Source organism: Tursiops truncatus, chromosome 13 (assembly GCF_011762595.2).
Source record: "Tursiops truncatus isolate mTurTru1 chromosome 13, mTurTru1.mat.Y, whole genome shotgun sequence".
Classification (NCBI taxonomy): domain Eukaryota; kingdom Metazoa; phylum Chordata; class Mammalia; order Artiodactyla; family Delphinidae; genus Tursiops; species Tursiops truncatus.
This window is the reverse complement of record NC_047046.1, coordinates 46484960-46494685: the sequence shown is the minus strand read 5'-3', so window position 1 is coordinate 46494685 and position 9726 is coordinate 46484960. Positions and strand designations below refer to the sequence as shown.

The following is a 9726-nucleotide window of genomic DNA, read 5'->3' as shown; positions in this document are numbered from 1 at the left end:
TTCTGAATCTTGAAACACAGCTGTTTTCAAAGAAGAGATTGTGGATTTGTATTTGCAGACAATTCTTAAGCCTTGACATCTGCAAATATCAACATTTATCAGTACTTTAGGAATTGAATCTTTATCTCAGTTTTACCAAGAAGTCTTTGCTTCTCTCTAATACACTTTTCAAAATTCTGGTTATCTGCTTCTATAGCTGCTCAAGGAGTGGTTGCTCAAGGTCACAGTCCTCTCATGTCTGTGCTACCTCTTTGTTCTATTTCCAAGTCTAATTATATTTTTTGTGGGGAAGAGTCACTTCTGTCGGGGTCTGCCTTATAAATAGAGTTTCCCTTTACACAGGTCCTGGGTGTGTCCCTGTAATGCCATTGACCGATTCTCCTGGAGTAGCATCTCAGAGGTTTACCCTTTCATGTTCACTATGGTGTCAGTTTCCCAAATAGGGGTTCCATTAAAAATGTAAATATTGACAATTGTAAGGAAAGAGGATCCGGAGTTCTGGCTTGAAAGAGAGTGTTAGTGCTTCAAATAAAACATTGCATCATTGGTGAATTTATTTAGCATTGGAATTCATTAAAAACATGTTTCTAATTAAATAATTACCAAGCTGAGGCCATGCATGTTAACTCTACCTACTCTATTTTGCATATTAGTTTAGTTGCTTTGAGTATACACATTGCTCAGTTTTGGCAAGATATTATTACATTGTTTTCTGTAATTAAACTGTCATGCAATATTGATTAAAAATACCATGCAAAGTTAGCTCTCTAAATTTTTCTCCGTTTTGAAATAATTTTAGAAAGGAAACTTTGATGCAAATATTTGCCCAGTAAATACTATTGGCAGCCTATTATGTGACAGGCCCTCCCACTGGGAGTTGCAAAGGTGAATGAGTCGCAGTTCCTGTTTTTAAGATACTCATATGCTGATCAGAGGAAGAGATGTTAGAAACACATATGATTCATACTAAAATTGGGCTTTGTTGTGTAAGATACAAAAACCTATAGGGCACGGAAGGTGGTATCTGCATTTGACCATTGGGTTTGCCCCGTGTAGAGCTCAGTCGTGGAGTTTCATTCAGAATCAAAATCAGTGTGTCTTTTGCTTATATTCACGTTTAACCTTTTCAATTAGCAGACAGTGTGCTAATTGAAAGATCACTCAGGATTCTAGTCCCAGCTCTGCCACTAACTTTCTGACTGATAGGGTCCCCATCAGAGTCACAGGCTTATTAAAAATGCATATCCAGTGACTATAGTAGGTAACACTGTATCGTATAATTGAAATTTGCTATGAAAGTAGAACTTAAATATTTTCACCACACACACACACACACACACACACACACACACACACACACATACACAGGTAAATATGTGAGATGGATGTTTAACTCCACAGGGGTATCATTTTACAGTACATACATATATCAAATTATATCTTACAATTTAATTGCCAGTTATACTTCAATAAAGCTGGAAAGAAAAAAAAAAGCACATCCGGGCTTTTTTGCAGACGCCGCCACCCCGGAACCTCCCGCGCTGCCCATCCACGGTCAACCCTACCGTGTTCTTTGACATCGCCGTCGACGGCGAGCCCTTGGGCCGCGTCTCCTTCGAGCTGTTTGCAGACAAAGTTCCAAAGACAGCAGAAAACTTCCGTGCTCTGAGCACTGGGGAGAAAGGCTTTGGTTATAAAGATTCCTGCTTTCACAGAATAATTCCGGGATTTATGTGCCAGGGTGGTGACTTCACACACCATAAGCGCACTGGTGGCAAGTCCATCTATGGGGAGAAATCTGATGATGAGAATTTCCTCCTGAAGCATACGGGTCCTGGCTTCTTGTCCATGGCAAATGCTGGCCCCAACACAAACGGTTCCCAGTTTTTCATCCGCACTGCCAAGACTGAGTGATTGGATGGCAAGCATGTGGTCTTTGGCAAGGTGAAAGAGGGCATGAATATTATGGAAGCCACGGAGCGCTTTGGGTCCAGGAATGGCAAGACCAACAAGAAGATCACCATTGCTGACTGTGGACAAATCTAACAATAAATTTGACTTGTGTTCTATCTTAACCACCAGAGAGCACCCCTTCATCCCTGTCTGCTCAAAATATCCTATAATCTTCGTGCTCTCATTGCACTTCTTTGGGTTCCATATTTTCCTTATCCCCCTCCAAGTTAAGCTGAATTGCAAAGTTAAGTTCATGGTTATGAAATAAAAACTAAACAACCAAAAAAAAAAAAGAAGCACATCTGTAGGTCCTACCCAGATCTACTGAATTAGAACTCAGGGGCAGGGCCTGGAATCTGCATTTTAAACAGGCACCACAGACCAACTATACTGCATTAAAAAAATAAAACTTTAAAATGAACAGGCACAGCAGGAGATGATTACACAGGCTGAGGTCTGAGAAACACTGGACTGCAGGGCTGTGTCAAGTCTTTTCCAGATCCACAAATTCGAAGCAGTGGGGTTGCAATGCAGCAGCCGTCCACATCTTTCTGGAGCCACCACACCCTGCAGCTCCGCCCACATCTTCTTCTCTTCAGTTAACTCATCACAGAGAAGATTGAAGGAGAGAAGGGAAAGCAGCAGAAGCTGGCCCCATGGGAGCCTGAGCCACTGGCTCTGTTTGGACAGTTTGCTGTGCCTTTTGGTCCTACTTGGGTCTGGTTACACATACGCCAGGGGCCGGCAAACCACAACCCATGGGCCAAATCCAACCCACCACCTGTTTTGTAGCTTGCATTCTTTGTGAACTAAGAATGGTTTTTACATTTTTAAATGGGAAAAAATCAAAATAAGAATAACATATCATACACATAAAATTGTATGAAATTCAAATTTCGATGTCAATAAATTAAGTCTTCTTGGAACACAGCCACAGCTCATTCATGTACATTTTGGTTATGGCCACTAAATTTGCTCTGAGTGTCATGTGCCGAGGCTGGTCTCAGCTAATGGGGGGATTCCATTTTCTTTGTCAGTGACTGACCGGGGGTAGGTATGTGGCCAAGGAGAAATAAGAGAAAGTCTTCTAGGGGGCTCCAGGGAAACGTCCTCCTCCCTTATAAAGTGGTACAAAGAGATTTCCTTAAATCTTTGAACAATGTCATCCGAGGGCATCATGCTTGGATTTTCTTCAGTTGCCGTCTTGCATGGGGAAAAGTCCATGAACAGTGGAGATACTGAGCTGGAACTCTGACGCAGCTGGTATATATATATTTTTTCTCTCTTGCCAATAACATCAAGAATGCTCCAAAGTTATTGTGCTTTTCTGATTAAGGACATTCTGGGTAAAATGATTTCTGACTTGTGGTCTAGAAGGAGAGAAAGTGTGCTGTTGATATCTTGCATTGCAAGAAAGACAGAGCTGGGTTATTATAGGTGTTGACATTTCCTATGAGCCCCACTTACAAAATTGATATTAAGTAATTTGCCCAAGTTCACATAGCTGGTCAGTATGGATTTGAACCCAGGAGCCAAGCTCCAGCACCTGTGGTGTTGACCTCTGCACATCACTGCCCTCTCCTCAAGGTCTGGATGAGGCCGATGCTCTCTCTCACCTCCCACCTCTTTTTCAGGGTGGGTCTGATAATCAGGCATGGACAAGCAGTGCATTCCATTCTCACGGCCCGAGTCACTGGTTCAGGTGGGATATGCGACACAAGGTAGGCCAGGGAGTCGCAACCCCAAGGCTTTTCTGGAACTATTAGGAAAGAGAACCTATGTCAGATGAAATAGCCAAACCAACAGGTTGTACACCTGAAGCTGCTGTTGGCCATCATTCCACCACAGAGAGAGAGTCAACACAGGACTATGCAATCAGAGGAAGGAGACAGACAGCTCCTGCTGACGTACGTGAGTCTGCATCTAGCCAAGCCTGACACCCTTTTCTTTCTTTTCCTTCCTTCCTTCCTTCTTTCTTTCTCTTTCTTTCTTTCTTTCTTTCTTTCTTTCCTTCTTTCTTTCTTTTCTTTCTTCCTTTCTTTCTTTCTCTCTCACTCCCTCCCTCCCTTTCTTCTCTCTTCCTTCCTTCCTCCTTTCCTTCCTTTCCTTTCCTTTCCTTCCTTTCCTTTCCTTTCCTTCCTTTCCTTCCCTTTCCTTCCTTTCCTTTCCTTTCCTTCCCTTTCTTTCCTTTCCTTCCCTTTCCTTCCTTTCCTTTCCTTTCCTTTCCTTCCTTTCCTTTCCTTTCCTTCCTTTCTTTCCTTTCCTTTCCTTCCTTTCCTTTCCTTTCCTTTCCTTTCCTTTCCTTTCCTTTCCTTCCTTTCCTTTCCTTTCCTTCCTTTCCTTTCCTTCCTTTCCTTTCCTTTCCTTCCTTTCCTTTCCTTTCCTTTCCTTTCCTTTCCTCTCCTTTCCTTTCCTTTCCTTTCCTTTCCTTTCCTTTCCTTTCCTTTCCTTCCTTTCCTTTCCTTTCCTTTCCTTTCCTTCTTTCCTTTCCCCCCAAGATTTGCTTGCATCAACTTGTATTTTTTCTTTCGCAACCACAACCCACGGGTAATACAGGAGCCATCAACATTCTTCAGCAGATGAAGACCTAAGCAAGTGCTGAGACCTTGGGGATACATAGTTGCATGAGAAGTGAACTGTGTCTTCACAAAACTAAACAAAGTGAACTGTGGATACAGTAGAGTGTGCCACAGGCCATGCTGTGGTGTGTATAGAGTGTGGTGGGGAGAAGGGGTCCTCGTGTAGATTGAGGATTTAGGAAAGCCTCCCAGAAGCTAAGTAGGAGGTAGAAGGAAGGACACTTTAGGCAGAGGGAATAACAATATAAAGGCAAAGAAGTGTCAGCTAGCAAGTTATCCTTAATTCTGGAGACCACGAGTAGTTTGTTATGGGGCTGGTGCAAAGGGTGCCTTTTGAAATGTGTTGGCAGTAGGCCCAAGGGTAGGGAGACATCAGATCATGAGGGACCTTTATCTTTCAGATGGAAAATCATTTAAAGATTTAAGCAGGGAGAAAATGTGGTTAGGTTTGTTAGTAAGATGATCACCTTGGCTCTAGTGTGGAGGATAGACGGAGAATAGGCAATGTTCTCTCACTCATGAGACTGTAAGGATCTCTCTTTAATTCTGTTTTTCACAGCAATTTGCCAACATCTCGACAGAAGGGCTATAGTAAAAGTGAGAAATCACTATCAATGTCGGAGAAAAAGCAAACCAAACCAAAGAAAACAAGTATATCTTTCAGCCCCCAACAGTGCTACTATTTGAATACACAGCAATTAAATTTCGAATGAAAATCATTGCTACGAAAATCAGTCTTAGTATGAGTGTTGGAAACTCCTTTCTCCTTCTGTGAAAAGGTTTTATTTCTTTTCACTAAAACTTAAAGAGGACTCAGGGGTTTATAGGATTCATTCAGGAGCAGTTCACTATAGGAATGTGTTAGTGGAATGGGCAGTGAAACGCCATCATTTGATCCCAAGAAAGCCTGTCATTTGATTCCATTTACAGTGGGTAGCGCACATCAGTGGGCGGTGTAGCCTGGGGCTATGACCTACTTTGCGGCTGATGTCTTCCACTGTTCCTGGGAGGGAGGTTATTTTTGTTTCCGCTCATCTCTTATACACACACAGGAAACATAAGCATCTGATGCTCCCTGAAAACATCCCGATAGTTCTAGGGCAAAATGGACTTCAAGGTTATTTAATTTATGCCTCTTAAATCCTGACACTTTTTTCCTGATATTTTCTATATATGCAGTATATAGAACTTTTAACCTTTTACTCATCTTTTCCTTACCATCATTTTTTTTTTTTTAAAGAAAATATTCCAAGGCTTAAGTGGCTGACTATGAACTCCCAGGTTTTGTGCTCCTGGATATAATGTTCGTTTTGTTTTCCTGAAAGATTGCGCTAAAATCCTCTTTTCTTGGTATGTGTATTCTAATTTGAAAAAAATGATAATTTAAAAGAAGTTTCAGTAACATTTCATTAGGAGAACAACGGGGAGCACATCTTCGTGTGGAGGAGGTTAGTGATGTAAGAAACACTTGTAGTGTCTATACCTTTTAATATCTAGGGATTTGTTGGCTTTTAGTTATCCTTGGATTACTCTGGTTTTAATTTTATCTGGCTTATTTAGAAGCTATTGCCATGCTTGTTTAAAAGGAAGTCTTCTCACGTATTAGGCAGTCATTTTGTGGGAGTTCGTTCAGACTAATTTTATGTTTTGATTTGATGAGACAGGTCTGAGTTCATCTAGCATCACGAGGCTTAGTTAACCTTCTGTCGGTACAATGGCGCCTTATTTGTGAGCTAGGGAAAACCTTCTTCTTCCCATCAGAATCTGTAGTTCACGACAATAAACCTCACCCAGATATTCCTATAACAACACACCAAAATAACAGTACAGACCATAAGTAGTAAGGAACACAAGCTTTAGAATGACTCATCTGTATTCAAATGCTAACTCCACTACTACAAAGCTATATGATATCAAGGAAGTGACCCTTGGGATTTTCATCTGAAAAATGGTGTAATATTTACTGCAAGTGGTTGTTCTGAGTTATTAATGAAATAAAATGCCGAAGAAGTTACCTAATATGGCATCTACTAATGACAGGGTTTCAAGTCAGGAAACTATTGTTATAATTCCCTTTTCCTTTTATCTCACCTTTTGTGTTTCTCCCAATATCTTTCTAGTTTGGAAACGGAGTCTACGTTTCAGATATCTAATTCTTCCTTTCTGGTCTTGATCTGTTATTTTGATTTTTCTCGAATGGTTTCACTGTCTGGATATAATAATCTTACTTTATTTTGTCCATTTTATTTCCTCTACTCTTTGAGGTCTCTTTTTCTTCTTGACTGGTTATGCTGATAACTATGATCAAAGTTTCTATCTTTAGACACCAAATTTCATCCCATTTGCTGTCAGAGCCTCTCAGGGTGAATTTAGAGTCTACCAGCTGACATTTTCTTTCTTTTTTTTCTTAGAAATATTTTTATTACAAGGGTTTTTTTGGGGGAGTGCTGCTTTTTTAAAAAATTGAAATATTTCTAACCTGACATATTTTTATTGAAGGATGACTTAGACTTGCAATCTTTACTGCATTTATTTTGTATTTAAAATTTTTAAATATTTTTTTATAAATGCTTTAAATTTTTAAAATTTCCCTCATACTTAATATTATTGTTTTTCTCAAATATTTCCAATGTGTACAATGTGATGATATACATATACCTTGTGAAAGGATTCCCCACATCAGGTTAATGAGAACATCCATCACCATCATTTTGCTTTTTTTTTTTTTTTTTTTTTTTTAGCGGTACGCGGGCCTCTCACTGTTGTGGCCTCTCCCGTTGCGGAGCACAGGCTCTGGATGCGCAGGCTCAGCGGCCATGGCTCACGGGCCCAGCCGCTCCACGGCATGTGGGATCTTCCCAGACAGGGGCACGAACCCGTGTCCCCTGCATCAGCAGGCGGACTCTCAACCACTGTGCCACCAGGGAAGCCCCACTTTTGTTTTTTTGGTGAGAACATTTAAGTTCTATTCTTTTAGCAAATTTCAATTATGTAATACAGTATTATCCACTCACCATGTTTTACATTAAATCCTCAGACCTTATTCACCTTATACTGAAAGCTTGTGCCCTTTTACCAAGCTGTCCCTCTTTGCCCGACCCCCAGCTCCTGGCAACCACTTTTCTACTCTGTTTCTATAAGTCTGATTTTCTTTTCTTTCCTTGCTTTTTTAGATTCCACACATAAGTGATACCATGCAGCGTTTGTCTTTGCCTGGATTATTTCATTTAGCATAATGCCCTCCAGTTTCATCCATGTTGTTACTGTTTTTAAAGGACAACCACCATGTAAACATTTCCTGGCATCTGAACATTGGAGCCCAGCCAGTGGGACCTAAAAGTCCCATCCCTCATGAGACCAGTTTCTGAATGGTTACACATATAAAAGAAACACAAACTGGGCTCCAGTGTTTGGCTTTACCAAACATTTCTTGAGAATCTGGAATTGATATTGCATTTTCATATAATTGAATTTAATATAATTTTATTTAATTTAAATACTAATACTAGTATTTAAATAACTCTTCCACTCTCCACAGTAGCTATCCTATCTACTTCCTCCCCTTTCTATTCTACACGCTGCTCTTTTTTTTTAATTTATTTTCTTTCTTTCTTCTTTCTTTCTTTCTTCCTTTCTTCCTTTCTTTCTTTCTTTCCTTCCTTCCTTCCTTCCTTCCTCTCTCTCTCTCTCTCTTTCTCTTTCTCTCTTTCTCTCTTTCTTTCTTTCTTGTCTGTGTTGTGTCTTCATTGCTGCCCGCAGGCTTTCTCTAGTTGCGGCGAGTGGGGACTACTCTTAGTTGCGGTGTGTGGGCTTCTCACTGTGGTGCCTTCTCTTGTTGCAGAGCACGGCCTCTAGGCACGCGGGCTTCAGTAGTTGTGGCACGCGGGCTCAGTAGTTGTAGCTTGTGAGCTCTAGAGCGCAGGCTTAGTAGTTGTGACGCATGGGCTTAGCTGCTCCGCGGCATGTGGGATCTTCCCCGACCAGGGATCGAATCCATGTCCCCTGCATTGGCAGGTGGATTCTTAACCACTGCGCTGCCAGGGAAGCCCATACACTCTGCTCTTTGCCACCAAACTAGTTTTCTCCTCTTGACTCCCAGTCCCAGCTTCATCAAGCTCTTCCTACTCTCTCTGTTTCCCAGATTTCTTCTCCATGGGTATCTCCAAGCTCTTTCTCATGTGGAACAATTTAGCTACTCTTAGATTCTCCATGTGTCTTTTCTACCTTGTTTACCTGTTAATTATAACAAAGGCACATACTTAAAAGAAATTATTTTTAAAATTGAGGTATGATTGACATACAAAAAGCTGTCCTTATTTAATATATACATCTTGATGAGTTTGCAGATAAGTGTAAACCTGTGAAACCATGACTATAACCAATGCCATAAACAAAACCGTCACCTCTAAAAGTTTCCTTCCTCCTTCTTTAAGACATTCTTGTTATAGGTGTGTCAATGTGATTTACCTAAAACTGTAGCCTTCCTGCATCAACATGACTTAGTTGTTTGTTCCTGAAAACACTTGTTCAGAACAAACCAATAAATAACTTCACTGTTTGCTTCACGAAATTCCCATAAACCAAGTTATTGGCGATAATAGATTGCTTACCTTGGCAAAATCTTGTTTATTAACCACAGGTTACTTATTCAAGACACTTGCTTTGCTGTGTCCACCAACCTAAATATAAACAAATTAATAAAGTAATAATAAAGTAACATTTATATATTACATGTAAAAATAAACTTTATGTATAATATAAACAGATATAAAGTTCCCTGCCTTGAAGACCCATCTTAAAACACTTGAGCTCAGACCCCAGAGCCGTATAAATATTTCACTTCTGAGTTCCCCCTTCTGAGATGCTGATAAGATTGTCAAGATTGTCTTCTCTCTTTGGCAGAAAGTTCTAATAAATTTACCTTTGCTTTATTAAAAGGTGATATTTTGGAGAGATAAACTGAGCAAATAAATATTTTCTCATTTATCTTGTGCTCTTGGTAATTACGTGTTTAAAGGACACACATAAAGACCTGTCTGTATTTATAATTTGCTTTTTCCAGAGAATCCTACTTTTATTTTTATTTTTAAAATTTATTTTTATTGAAGTATAGCTGATTTACAATGTTGTGTCAATCTCTGCTGTACAGCAAAGTGACTCAGTTTTACGCATATAGACATTCTTTTTAAAAATA

At 40.1% G+C, this 9726-nt stretch overlaps 1 pseudogene; it reads left to right on the top strand.

The window, feature by feature from the left end:
- Positions 1 to 1531: 1531 nt before the first annotated feature.
- On the top strand, positions 1532 to 2802 carry LOC117307616 (peptidyl-prolyl cis-trans isomerase A pseudogene; annotated as a pseudogene).
- The last annotated feature ends 6924 nt before the right edge of the window (positions 2803 to 9726 follow it).